This window comes from Rattus norvegicus, chromosome 7, assembly GCF_036323735.1.
Source record: "Rattus norvegicus strain BN/NHsdMcwi chromosome 7, GRCr8, whole genome shotgun sequence".
NCBI classification, from domain to species: domain Eukaryota; kingdom Metazoa; phylum Chordata; class Mammalia; order Rodentia; family Muridae; genus Rattus; species Rattus norvegicus.
In genome coordinates this window covers 130,619,464-130,633,194 of record NC_086025.1, presented here as the reverse complement: position 1 = coordinate 130,633,194, position 13,731 = coordinate 130,619,464, and the positions used below count along the sequence as shown (strand labels likewise).

At 46.7% G+C, this 13,731-nt stretch overlaps 1 long non-coding RNA gene across 2 annotated transcripts; it reads right to left on the bottom strand.

Moving 5' to 3' along the window:
* Window positions 1-4,605: 4,605 nt before the first annotated feature.
* LOC120093894 (uncharacterized) lies at window positions 4,606-13,519 on the bottom strand. 2 transcript variants are annotated; one of them, XR_005487615.2, is made up of 4 exons: window positions 12,938-13,519; window positions 12,339-12,446; window positions 9,790-10,747; window positions 4,606-4,913 (listed from the first exon to the last, which is right to left on the bottom strand). It is a non-coding gene; the product is annotated as an uncharacterized LOC120093894 (long non-coding RNA). The 2 variants fall into 2 exon arrangements; XR_010053527.1 differs by lacking the exons at window positions 12,339-12,446; window positions 12,938-13,519 and having other exon boundaries at window positions 9,790-12,330.
* Between the last annotated feature and the right edge of the window lie 212 nt (window positions 13,520-13,731).

Here is a 13,731-nt window from a genome sequence, read left to right as displayed (position 1 = left end):
GTCATAGGAGCTCACAGTCAATGCCAGCGCGAGACCAGAGAGCAGCGAGGGAAGCAGGGAAGCGGGAGAGGTGATGGTCCTCTGCAGGTTTCCTATGGTGGGGGAGAAGGGGACCGTGACCCGGCATGGCAAGCACCTCGCTAGGTTCCTGAGAGGACCGGAAGTCTGCAGGTAGCAGGTGCTTTGCCAGGGCATCTGCATTATGGTGAGAAGCCTCCCTAAAAGATGTCAGATGCACGGAGCGAAGCGGGAGCTGGCTCAGTTTTATGGAGAAAAGATTTTTTACATTTATTTGTTATGAGTGGAAAGTTTTTTTTTTCTCTTGAAAAAACTTCATGTTCCTGCACATTTTGCTAACAAATATGGGTAGAAGTGGAGGAAGAAGAGAATCACTCCTTTTCTTCTGACACTCCTGTGTCCAGAGCAATGGGTTAACACTTTAGAGAGAAAAGGCTATGATACTTGTAGTCAAGCCCTACGTTTGATTTTAGCCAGAAAGCTGAGAAGTGACCACCAGGAACACACACACACACACACACACACACACACACACACACACATATACACACACACAAACATATACTCATATATACACATACATACACATATACACATATGTACATATACACACATACATACATACACATGCACATAAACATACAGATACACACAAACATACACACATATACATATACACAAACATATACACATATACACCTACATAAACATATACACATACACACATACACACATAGACTTACACACACAAACATACATCACATACATACATATATACAGACATACATACACACATATACATATACACAAAGTCAATACATACACATACACACATACACATTCATACACATAAAAACATACACACACACACACACACACACAGACACACACACACACATACACACACACGGGCATATGCCTGAAATTCTAGAACTTAAGAGGCTTAAATAAGAAATAGCCCTAAATTCAGAGCCAGCCTGAACTACATCGGAAGCACTAGGTCTCAAAATAACCATTAAAAAAAAGTGTTGCACTGCATAGTGTAACACTCCTTTTACTTTTCCCAGCTCCTCCACTCTTAGCTGCCCCTTTCCTCTCCCTTCAGCTCTACTGTTTCCCCAAAGCTTTACAACTGGACCCTGAGAGCCATGCTGCTTTGAGGTGACCACTTACTTCTATAGGAGTTTAGTCTGCAATGGCTGCTTTTTGACTTATTGGATCTCCCAGGTTCATTAGTCAAGTGTGACATTGGTAAAATACCAGAAAGAAAGCCCAGGAACCCATGGCCTGGTGGTCATTCCCAGTGCTTGTCTGGCATAGAAGATGCCCAGTATGGTCTAGCCTGTTCTAAAACTTGCCTCCTGCCAACCTACATTGCTGTCTTCTTCTCTTTGGACCATCACTGGGGTTTCATATGGAATACGTATCTCATCCATTTCCTTCCTTTCTTCTGTCAAGCCCACCTAGTGCCTGACTCTTGAGCTCAGGTCCCATCCTGACTCTGCTCCAACCACACTGAGGTGTGAAGGAACTTCCCTTACAGTTGGGGTGTGACAGTTATTTCCCTGTGGTTGTGATAGAAACAACCATGACCAAAAACAACTTATGGCAGAAAGAGTTTATTTTGGATTATGGTTCAGGGAGATACGTATCCATCATGGCCTGGAGGTATGACGGCAAGTGGTGGCCATGGTGGCAGGGGCAGAAAGGTGAGAGCTCACATCTTCAATCACAAACATTGTGCAGAGAGAGAAAACTGGAGGTGGGGGTGGGGCTGTGGACACTCGTTCAGTGGTATGCTTTCTCCACACAGGCAAAGCTCCTGAGCCTCTCCCATCAGCTATGGGAAGCAAAGGTTGAAATACCCAAGCCTGTGGGAGACATTTTCATTCAAACCACACAAGAGTGTTATGGTAATGCTTATGCAAGGTGGGCTCACCTCAGTTCTGAGGCCTTGTGTCCTTCCTCACAGTATATGACCTGGAGCAGGCTCTTAAGCCTTTTTACCCCAAACTGGAGAAGATAATTACTCTGACTGATGACAAGAAGAGCTAGAAATGGGTTGGGAGGTTCAGGAAAAGGGGCCTTGAATTGTGTCCTTGGCCGGAAGATGAAAACATTATTGGTCTTGTCCTTGCTGCAGGCCAGACAGGACAGAAGTTCTTGGAGGTACTGGTCTCGGATCTGGGTCCTGAATGATTTTAGGGTCTTAATCTTGAAAGGGGAATGTTACAGTAGCATTAGAAGTCGTTGAGGGTGAACTGTTCCTTCATGGTCAGCTTTATGCCCCACTTCCTATTTTTCTAGTATCACTAGCAAAGTAAACGTCAATCTGGTCACTGCTTGGGCCTTCTGGTCAACCTCTGGCTGGGGGAGGGGGGAGTTGGGGATGGGGAGGTAGAATCATGACTTCTGCTCTGTTCCAATGGTGAGACTACTACATACTACTACTATCTGCTTGCTTGACAGTTGATCCTGCTGGGTCTGTGAGTCACCTGGCCAGGAGATCTCTTTTCAGGAAGGCTGATTCACCCAAGACCATAATGAGGAAATAGGAGGAATAATTACCCCCTTAGAGAGAAAATACATTCCTCCTTTTGGGAAATTCTCCTTCTATGCAGTTGTGTTTACAGAGCTTCTGTCACGTGGCACGGTGGTTTGCCTACAACTTTTCCTTTTTTGTCTCTCATCTCTGAAGTGCCCTTGCCCTCTCTTGCCCTGTGGCTTGTTGAGCCTGTCTTCTTTCTTTGATACTAACTCAGAAGGCATGGCTTTCTTTCTCGTTATCTTCCAGGCATCTGAGGCCGTTTACAGCTTGTCTACCCCAGTGACACTATGTTGTAGGGTTACCGTTAAAATCACGTGAACTGATGCTGGGAATGTGTTTAGAACGGAGTCGGGCCATAGTAAACACGCGATAGTAGTTAGGATTATTTTATTGTTAACACTGTTAGGATCCCGTTTTTTCCTGTTTCTTGGGAAATGAGTTCCACTGCTGTCGTTCTAAATCACTGGGGAAACTGGAGATCCTTCAATGTCGTGCTGAACCACGGGGAAATTGGGTTCCTTCTTCTGGATTCTTAGTCTCCTTAATCAATAGGGAGCTCTCTGAGACAATTTTATTAGAGTTTGAGAGGAAAAAATATCAGAGCACACAAGCTGTCAATCTCCACAACTGCTCGGAGGAAGGAGATGGGAAAGAGAAGGGGGGGAAACCAGGTCGATTGCAAAGGAGGTTGGGAAGCGGCCTCATACTAGAAGGGGGAGAGGCACTTTAGAGAGGGATGGAGGAAGCCACGCCCAGAGCTTCCGGGAAAGCGTTCCCAGGTTTGTGCCAGTAGCCAAAAGGGCGAAAGGGTGAGAAAAGAAAAGAAGTTAAAAAGTGAGCGGCTCTGCTGTGCTGCACCTTTGTGGAGGGCGGAGCTCTGGCCAAGATGGGTACATTATCTTGTTGAAGGGACAGTTCCCCCCTTTCCTAGCACTACTTTAGGAAGACCAGCTTTCTAGGGAGAGGTGGTCTCCTAGGGAGGTAATTGACCGGCTCAGCTGGATTTAACTCTTAAAAGGAAGAGATTACAGTACGTAGCTTTTAGGTAGTTTAGAATGTCCGGTCCCCAACTGGCTTCAAAGGAAGCCAGATGACTCCATTTTTTCATATGGTAATTTAAATCCTAAAGAAGGGCTTCCCTTCCTAGTGTTGCCAGGGAAACCGGAAGGAGGGGTGCATTCTCAACGGCCTCCAAGCCTGATTAATGCGTACCTTCCTAGCTAGCTAGCTACCTGGCATTTTCATCAGTTTTTGGAGACAGGTTCTGTGTATCTCAGACTGGCCTCAAGCTTCGGGTGTAGCTAAGGACGAGCTTCTATCACGTGGCACCTCCTGCTTCCACCTCTGAAGTGCTGGGATTTGTCTGATTTATTTGGTGCTGGGGAAATCCAACCCAGGGCTTGCTGCCTGAAGCCTGTTGTTTCTTTTTAACTGACTTGCCTGTACTTGCCCAGTTCTTAGGCCTAGTCTCGGTAAACTGCCAATTTGAAACCTGTCATGGAGTCAGCCTAGCCTTCTCAGTCAGTAATGCAGAAGGAGCAAGAACCTGCCTAGATCAAGCTCAGGAGGAACAGGGATTAACCTGAGGTGAGGTTACAGTCACCCTCACTACAGAGCTTGCTGCTAAGGGAGAAGACAGTAGGGAAGAGGGTCGGGAGAGGACAGCTGGTTGGTCATTTGATTGTACTGGTCTCACTTTACGAGACAGGGAAACAGCAGACGGTCCTGGTAGAAGCAATGACCCAGTGGAATTGTAGCACAGGATGCAGGGCGTGAACAACAGTTCCTAAAGAAATGAACGGGGCTGGAGAGATGGCTCAGTGGTTAAGAGCATCCGACTGCTCTTCCAGAGTCCTGAGTTCAATTCCCAGCAACCACATGGTGGCTCACAACCATCTGTAAAGAGATCCCATTCCCTCTTCCGGTGTATCTGAAGACAGCTACAGTGTACTTATATATAATAAATGAATAAATAAATCGTTAAAAAAAAAAAAGAGTGCTTTAAGAAATGAACGATGGGCCAGGAGGCAGCTCTGTCCTTTTTTGGGTCTGCCCTGGGGCGTTTGTTTATTTTATTCAGTACAGCTTGTAGTAAACGAGGAACTGGGAAAAGCGGGTGGGTTGTATACAAGTGATCTTCCAGTGTCCAGGACCTTAGCTGGCTGGTCCAGGGGTTCCATTGCGCTTCTTCATGTGTAGGCATCAGATTCGGTCCGAAGAAGATTTTGATCAGAATAGCTGAGTGCATCGGCGGCTCTCCGCGGTGGGCTACAGGAGGTCTGTGTGCAGCACCAGCCACTGGGAGTTCCTTTCCTAATAGTGACAGTTTCCCTGGCGCCCAGAGGCTCTGCATCAGAGTGCAAACACAGGGTTCACTGGTCTGGTGACTTTGATGTAAAGAATAAGGAGACAAGAGGAACCTTATTCTCTTGGGGGCAACCCTGGGCATCTGAGTCCCCCTCTTCGTCTCCAACAGCATCCTGTGTAGTGGCATGGAGGCCCACACTTCTGTTTGCCCAGCTGCCTCACCAGCTCCCTTAAGTTTCAAGGGCTACATGTTACAGCTGTCTCTCACTGACCTTGTCTCTCACTGGCTTGTTTCTCCAGGCCTATCTCCTAAAAGGGCACAGGGAGTTTGAGCGCAAATGGGAGACTCCATGTGGGGGACATTTCCTTATTGCTTCCATCAAATGAAGTCAGAGAAGCCCAGGGTGGGGCAGGTCTCAAATCTCCAAAGACAGCAGCAAGAGGATCAGAGGCCAGAAGCCTGCCTGAGCTGCAGAGTGAGTTCCCGGCCTGTCTCAGGATAAACCGTCAGGAGAGGGCTGCGAATAAAGCTTGGTGACCGAGAGCCTGGGCAGCGTGCACATGACCTTAGGCTCAGTCTCAGTATTCCGAAGAAGCAACAAAATGGCACCAGAAGGCCTCTAGTGGTAGGGCCTAATCTACAGTTTTGGGAACTGCTGAGCTCCAGGCAAGGGTCTAATGACCTCAAGGAGCTTAGCAGACTTGGTTTCATCTGGTTATGCTCAACAACCATTCATCTCCGAGTGAGTTTCTTAAACTCCTGTGTTGCCAATGAGATACGGAGTGCAGTAACGGTTTGAGGGAGCCCTTCAGGTGATTAGGTCTGTATTTCAAGCATTAATGCCATTTCTAGTAGGAGAGTTATACTCTTTCCCCCTCTCTCTCCCCTCCCCTCCCCCTCTTCCCCCCCTTCCCCTCTCTGTCTATACACACATCCCTCCTGTGTGCTGTGAAAGTCTGGGAGCCTTGTTTTGTTTTGAAGGCAGCTTGTTATTCCTTATGGCTTTGTGCTTTCCTTTATTACTGTAGGCACTCAAATCGAGGCTCCTAATTATAGAGGTAAACCCATATTTAGATAGCGTATTAAAAATTAACGTTTAATTTTTGAGGTTGACTTCTGTCAGCCATGATAGGCCTGTGTTTTATTTACCTCCCCATGGCTGATCAAAAGCTTGCGCACCGCAGGGTCTGGAGAAGTCTGAGCTCTTGCGCACCGCGGGGTCTGGAGAAGCCTGAGCTATTCGTATCATATTGGTTTTGTCTGCTCGTATTTGTGTCCAGATGTTACTGCCACCTCAAGCGTAAAGAAGAAACAAGCGAGGTTTTCTCCGAGGCATAGTGGTACTTCTTTGGAACTTTCTTCCTTGAAGGGGGTTGAATGCCACAACGAGAACGCAGCCTGCACATGCGCAGTCAAACAGCTATGCTTTTGAAGCACCTCCGTCCGAATGGAGAGGAGTCCGTGAGCTATTTTGAAACAATAGTCCTTGCCGCAGTGACTGGTGTGGGTCTGAGACTGAGAAGCCAGTTGTTGGGCAGATGTTCCTGTGGATGCTACAGGACGCGTTGGTAGCATCTGCAGAGGCTAGCAGCCTAGGAGAACTGTTACCAGATACTCAAATATAAGAACTCAGCCCTTCCTTCTTAACTTACTGGCGTTTTTTACTTTAACAAATATAATTGACCTAAGTGACTCCATTTTGATCCTGGCGACTTTTATATTTCTTTCTCATTCCGCTCTGTACATCCACTTGAGGCGGTGGTTATGAACTCTGAACTCTGATACAGCAATTTGGAAGACAGGAAAAGTCTGTCCGTTTTCTGCTTGGGGAAGAAATTCCCACTTTTTCTTAGAAATCATTGGAGCATCCAGAGCAGCTGGCATAAGGCAACTGTTTTGAAGTGACCTTCTTTGAGTATTTAGAGTTAACTCCTTTGTAATTAGTATAAACAATTGTTGACACAAATTCTGATATCTTCCTTTATACGAAGCTAAAAAGGAGGAGTATATTAGCTACTTTGAGACAACCATCTTTGGTCCTGTGGTGTACAACTCCATTCAGAGAAATATTTATTAATGAACTCTTTCCGGAAAGTTTCCTCAGGAACCAGTGGGCTCATAAATGGATGTCCCAGGCAAGGCCTGGCTTCTCAAATCCTTGGTTTCCACGTTTACAAACTTGCCTTGCCGGTACTCAGTCCGAGTTCTTGTTTAATTAATACTGATATCTACACAGAGTTAACTCTAAGACTCGGAACTCAGTGAAGAGCCCAGAGTAATTGCCGCCATCGGTTTGCCATCCCCATCTTACTGCATGCCCTCAAGGCCTGCGGAGCGCCATAACGGTTGAGATCTAAGATGGCTGCCTCAGAGTAGTAGCTTTGAGCCTGTACCACGGTCCTGATATCTGCCACATCCTGGGTTCAAGGACTAACCCTCAATATACGAATTCCTTATTATCCTCTGAACACCTGCTTGTGGGTTTATGCTTCAAAAGGGGGGCTGTTCGCTCGTGCCCCCTAAAAGGACTTACCGTGACCCTAACAGGTTAGAAGCATTTTCCTGCGGTGAATAAAGTTGCTTTCGGTTTAATTCTGACTTTGGTGGTCCTATCCTCATTATTTGTACCCCGTGACCCCAACACTCAGATTTCTTTTAAAGGGAAACACTGCGCCACTGACTAATGGAAACGATCTATACCGTGGCTTTTCGCCTTGTCCCATGAAAACCCGCGGCAGTTTTTAACCATAGTCCAGACATGGTCACTGCTGCTGGTTTGTGGGTTCAGCTCACCCATTCCGGACCTACGGAGCATGCGTTACTGCAGTGTGGAAACAAAGTATCCAGTGGAGCAATGGACAGGAAGGGCTTCTCAGCAAACCACACTGGGGCTTGGGAGTGGAGCAATGAGCAGGAAGGGCTTCTTAGCAAACCACCCTGGGGCTTGGGAGGCAGGCTTCGTGCCAGGAAATCTTTCTTGTTCTACTACTGGGCAACTTGGGTGACACATCTTGGGGAACACTTTTGTACTGGCTGGTTTTGTGTGTGAACTTGACACAAGCTGGAGTTAACACAGAGAAAGGAGCCTCGGTTGAGGAAATGCCACTATGAGACCCAGATGTAAGGCATTTTCTCAATTAGTGATCAAGGGAGAGGGCCCAGCCCATTGTGGGTGCTGCTGTCTCTGGGCTGGTGGTCCTGGGTTTTATAAGAGAGCAAGTTGAGCAAGCCAGGGAAAGCAAGCCAGTGAGTAACATCCCTCCATGGCTTCTGCATCAGCTCCTGCTTCCTGACCTGCTTGAGTTCCAGTCCTGACTTCCTTTGGTGATGAACAGCAATGTGGAAGTGTAAGCTGAATAAACCCTTTCCTCCCCAACTTGCTTCTTGGTCAGGATGTTTGTGCAGGAATAGAATCCCTGACTAAGACAACATTTTACCTTTTGTTTTGTTGTTTCTAGGAAATACAGAGCCAGTATAAGATTTAATGAGACCCACGGTATATCCCTATAGCAATATTTGTATATTTATGCTAGCGTCTCTTTATCACTCAGAGCTGGACTTGATTTCCCCCTTACAGCGATTTTGACTTGTCTCAATTCTGTGCTTCTTCCTTAGCACGCTGAGATATGTGTGTGTGCATTCATGTCGCAGACTGCCTGAAAGCCTTTGGGACAAGGCGAATGATATTCACAAATAAAATTCCTCTCAAGACATTCCCTCCCTCAAATGTGGCAAAGGCCACGAAGAAACTGTCTCAGGACGTTCTGTGCCCCAAATGTCATTAAGGTTTTTGTTTTATTATGTCGAATCTGCTAAAGACACTTCATGATTTGTCAGCCGTTGCATGGCAACCAGCTAGGAAGCAGGACCACCTGAAGAAAAGGCAGGCTTAAAGAGCCATGTTGAGTTTAGGTCTCAAAAGATCACACACTGTTCTCTCTCTGTCCCTCCTTCTCTCCCTCCATCCCTCCCTCCTCCCCTCCCTCCCTTCCTCTTCTCCCTGTTTGCTTCCTTTCATTTCTTCTTCCCTCCCTCCTATTCTCATCCTCCTCCTTCCCTGAAAACCCCTGGTCCACCCTTCCATGCCACTGGCTTACCATCATCCTCTCTACTACCATGAAAACAATCTTGCAGTAGTTTGCCGGAGAATGAGATAAGCCGGTTAAAGCAGAGTTGTCCTAGCTGAGGCTACCTAAGTTCTGTAACGAGAGATGCATCAGGTAACCACAGATGGATACTTAAACCAAGCTGAGATCAGCTGAGCCCATTAACTGAGCGGCTGTTTCTTTAATCCATTCAACTTTGAGTTGTTTTGTTACATGGCAATAGCTAACTGATACAGACTCAGAAACATAGTTGCATGACTGTTAGTGGCAGGCCTGTCATACTTGTACAATCCCATCCTACTGGTCCATCTTTGTTCCGCTGGACAGCTGACCCCTGTCTTTGAAAAAGTAACCCCTGGGACATTCGGACTTCTGACACGGTCAACAATGGCCATATGGGGTGATGGGTGAACATTTTTTAAAGAAGATTGTTACAATTACTATTTATAGGAGTGCTTTGCCTGTGTGTATCTATGTGGACCACATCCTGCAGAAGTCAGGATAGGATGTAGGATCGCTTAGAACTGGAGTTACAGGTGCTTGTGAACCATCATGTGGGTGCTGGGAACAGAATAGAGGCCGTCTGGCCACTGAGCCATCCCTCAGGTGAGCCATTGGTTTAGCCCAAAGAAGAAGGTCACATGCAAATTTTGGAGACTGGATCTCTGTTTTTGAAGATGATCAAACAATCCCTAATTGTTCCATACCTAGGTGGCATTGCCAGTCACCTGCCTTTTCATGGACCGTTTTCATAAACCCAAATGAAGCGAACTCTATTTAACCGTCCATCTTAACACGCACATTCCTACCTATGCAGCACTGCACCTTCCTTCTAGAGTCAGGAGAAGCAGGAGCCGCAGACTTCCTGGATACTCGTGTGTCCTTGTCCCTTTCCTTGGCCTGATGTTTCACTGCTGACTATGACACAAAGGTGTCAGCCCCACCACCTTCTGCTGGGCTCGGCAGCTAATGATGTGATGTGTTTATAAAAAGATAAAGAGAGGGGGGGATATGTCCTGTGGAGGTGCAGTCAGGTATGGAGGTAAGGGCGTGCTCGGTGGGGCCCATCCTGAGGCATCGCATCCCCCTGAGGGACCAACCACAGGACAGTATAGTATAGAATTAGGGGAGGGAGGGAGGGAGAGAAAGGGGAGAGAGAGAGAGAGAGAGAGAGAGAGAGAGAGAGAGAGAGAGATGAGCCAGGGCCTGGCCTTGAGCAAGTGGAGAGAGGGGGAGTGAAGGGAATGGGGGAAGAGTGGGAGCAAGAAGGGAGGAGCAAGAGAGAGCAGAGGGGCCAAGCAGCCCCTTTTATAGTGAGTCGGCATACCTGGCTGTTGCCAGGTAACTGTAGGGCGGAGCTTAGACAGAATGCTAACACCATGCTCATCCTCAGGCTTTGTAAGATCTAGGAGCATAGTAAGAAAGGTCATCCACCAATGGGACAAATACCATGTTTCCTCCCCGTGAATGAAGTTTGGTGTAAAAGCAGGCAAAAATAGTGCAGAAATAGATTGCGGGCTTATAAACATATTTATTAAATGCATCATGCTGGAGCAGCAGCAGGTGTGAGGAAGACAAAGGCTGATGCTGGCAGCGGGTGGCTAAGTAAATTAACTGTCTTGTTGCTGGTAATGAGGGGCTGTGCTTGCTGGGAGTGGCTGCAGGCTTGTATATTTCTCCCGTTTGGTTTTCAATGGACCGTGATTGACTCTCGGTATTGTTTGGATACATTTTCTCTGTGGTTTTGATAGAACTGGTAAGTTTTCCCTAAAAGAAAACGCTGGTAAACTTGAATATTTTTTTCTGACTCCATGATTTCCTAATGTATCAATGGTATGGATATAATTTACGATTACCCCTAATCCTCTACTCTCTTTAAATCTCGCCAAAATTACCACCAAATAGAATTATGTTCGACTTAGAATAAACGGAAAGAAGATCCCTAGAAGACAATAATGGCTGTTCGTTTAGCGTTTCTGTGACATATTGTTAGGGCAGAACCGGGGAATCTCGCCATAAAGTCGCTGATTTGATTAGGAAGACTGATCATTACGCACTGTAGCGATACCCACAGGCCCGGCATCCTCTCCACCTCGTCTTTAGGAAGACATTTTCTGGCTCGGTTGAGAATAAGAAGTCATTAGAAGCTCCAGTAAACAATTCTGTGTGGGGTGTCCGCTTGAGCAATCAGCTGTCCTTTGAAAACTGCCTTTCCTGTCGCAGGCTCCCAATTGCGCAGTCAGGAGGTTGTGTAAAATCAATTAAGCAGGGGATCACAGGATAATCAGCTCTGAGAACTGCTGGCCCAGCTGTGATTATTTGCCAACGGCAGCAGCTTCCTCCTTTATTCCTCTGTCACTCCTGCCCACGCTTTAGCCTTCACCTCCTGGCAGGGTACGTCCCTCCCCATCCCCTCAGTTTCTTTCCCTCACCCCCTGGCTGCTTCAACCCCTGTTGTTGTCTCTCTCGAGCCTTCCCCTAGCTCTGGCTCTCAAGAGCCTGAAGGAGGACACCCTACTGTGGCAGGAGGCTGATGCCTCCAGCCCTCCCTCACCCGCAGGTAGAAAGCCGAGAAGGGGCGGGACTACAAAGTGTTGCTGTTGCTATGGCAACCCACAGGGCTCTTCAGAAAATCCGTTGAAGAGGAAAGGATCCTCTCTGGTCTTTTGATGTATTCTTCCCAATCCTCGGCTTCCTCAGCTCTTGTTAGAGGATCGTCACTCCTAATTCTCCACCCGACCCCTAAGGAAATGGCTTACACTGAGGCCTGAACAGAAATACCTCCCTCCTCCAGACGAAGCTTCCGTTAATAAGACATGCACCTTCAACAATATTTTTCTTATATATGCACGTATACATATGTGTGAGATGTAGGCGTGTTTGTGTTCCCGTGGGAGTGTAAATGTGTGCGTGCTGGTGCATGTGTACACATATGGTTAGAGGTCTAACCCCGACGTCTTTCTCAGCTACTTTTCACCTTAGTTTCTGAGACAGAGTCTCGCTCACTGAACCAGAGTTTACTGATTGGCTAGTTGACTATCCAATGAGCTCCAAGCATTATTCTGTCTCTGCCCAGTCCCTTCTCCCAGAACTGGAATTACAAGGGCAAGACCCCACATGTGGCGGGGATATGAACTTAGGTCCTAAAGTTTACATGGTGGGTACTTTTGAGCCATCCTTCCATAAGCAGGCATGGATTCTTAAACAAGAAAAAGCTGTACTATGATATTCGATATTATAATTTTCTACACCATTTGGGTAAGTGAGGTCATGGTTTTTGTCGGGTTTTTGTTTGTTTGTTTGTTTCTTTTTGAGTTACAATATTAATTTATTCATCAAGTGCTCACTGAGTTCTTACCAAAGTGCTGAGCCCGGGGTTGAACGCCACAGTCTGGTGGTGATTTAGATACACAGGAAAATACCGCAGCTGGGGAGTTGAAACTTGATAAGAGGCCATGTGGTGCTTCTGGATGCAAGGGTATGGGGTTGGGGGTTAGGGGATGGGGTTAGGAAAAGGGTCTTAGGTGAACATACAGTGCTCTTTGAAGAGCACCTGGCCTAGAAGCATGTCTTGACATTCTTATAGTTAATATTCAAAATAGTGGGTCTCATTATGATATTTTGCTCATACTGGACTCCTGATTGCCCTCCCTCATTCTTCTGCTTCCTCAGTTGTAAACAGATTATCTCATAATGTATAAGACTGATGCCCATCCCACTCAAGTTCATGTGTTGAAGCCCAAGTCTTAACACCTCAGCCCGGTGGTGTTAAGAACGTAAGAACATTTAGAAATGGGATTTTTAAAATGTGCACGAGTGTTTGGTTGTGTGTGTACTATCTGGCACTCTCAGGAGTCAAACGAGGTCATTGAATCTCTCGGAACCAGAGTTACAGGCAGTGCTGAGCCACCGGGTGGGTGCTGAGAACCCAGCCCTCATCCTCTGAAGGACTCTTACCCTCTAAGCCATCTCTGCAGCCACTTGGAGATGGGATCTTCTAAAGGGGAGATTAAGTTGATTGAAGTCATGAAGGCGTGCCACTATGACTGGTATGATGAAAAAGAATTTGGACACAGACACATACGGTGGGGAGAGAGTGTGAAGACACAGGTAAGACAGTCATGTACAAGGGGAGATGTCTGAACAGCTCTTTGCTCACGGTCCTCACCGCTGTGGACACCGCAGTCTCCAGTGCTATGAGGAAGCAAGCCTGTCGTTGAAGCCATCCAGTGTGTTTACTTAATGCAGACAGCCCACAGAGGCACCTTGAGGACTGAATGCGCTAGAGAACACGGTGAGCTTGTTACCCGGCAGCCCTCACTGTTTATAGAACTCAGGTAGGAGCACACATTCCAAACTCACTTGTGTTATCAGATTCTGATTCTGATCCTCCTCTTCCTTTTTAAAATTTTTAATTTTTTTTTAATTTTACTTTTTCAAGACAGAGTTTTTTTGTGTAACAGCCCTGGCTGTCCTGGAACTTGCTCTGTAGACCATGCTGCCCTCGACCTCACAGAGATTCACTTCCCTCTGCTCTACCTCCCAGCACTGGGGTTAAAAGCCCAGTGCATTATTAGATTCTTAAGGTCATGACAGTCAACAGGTTCCTCTGGTTCCTCGAGTGTGGGAGCCCTTCTCCCTTCTACTCAGATGCTGAAATCTTTCAGACATGCTTTGCTGATCCTGATGTTACTGAAAATTGGGCACCTAAATTTCTTCCAAATAATTTAATAGGTCCAAGGGTTTCTCTT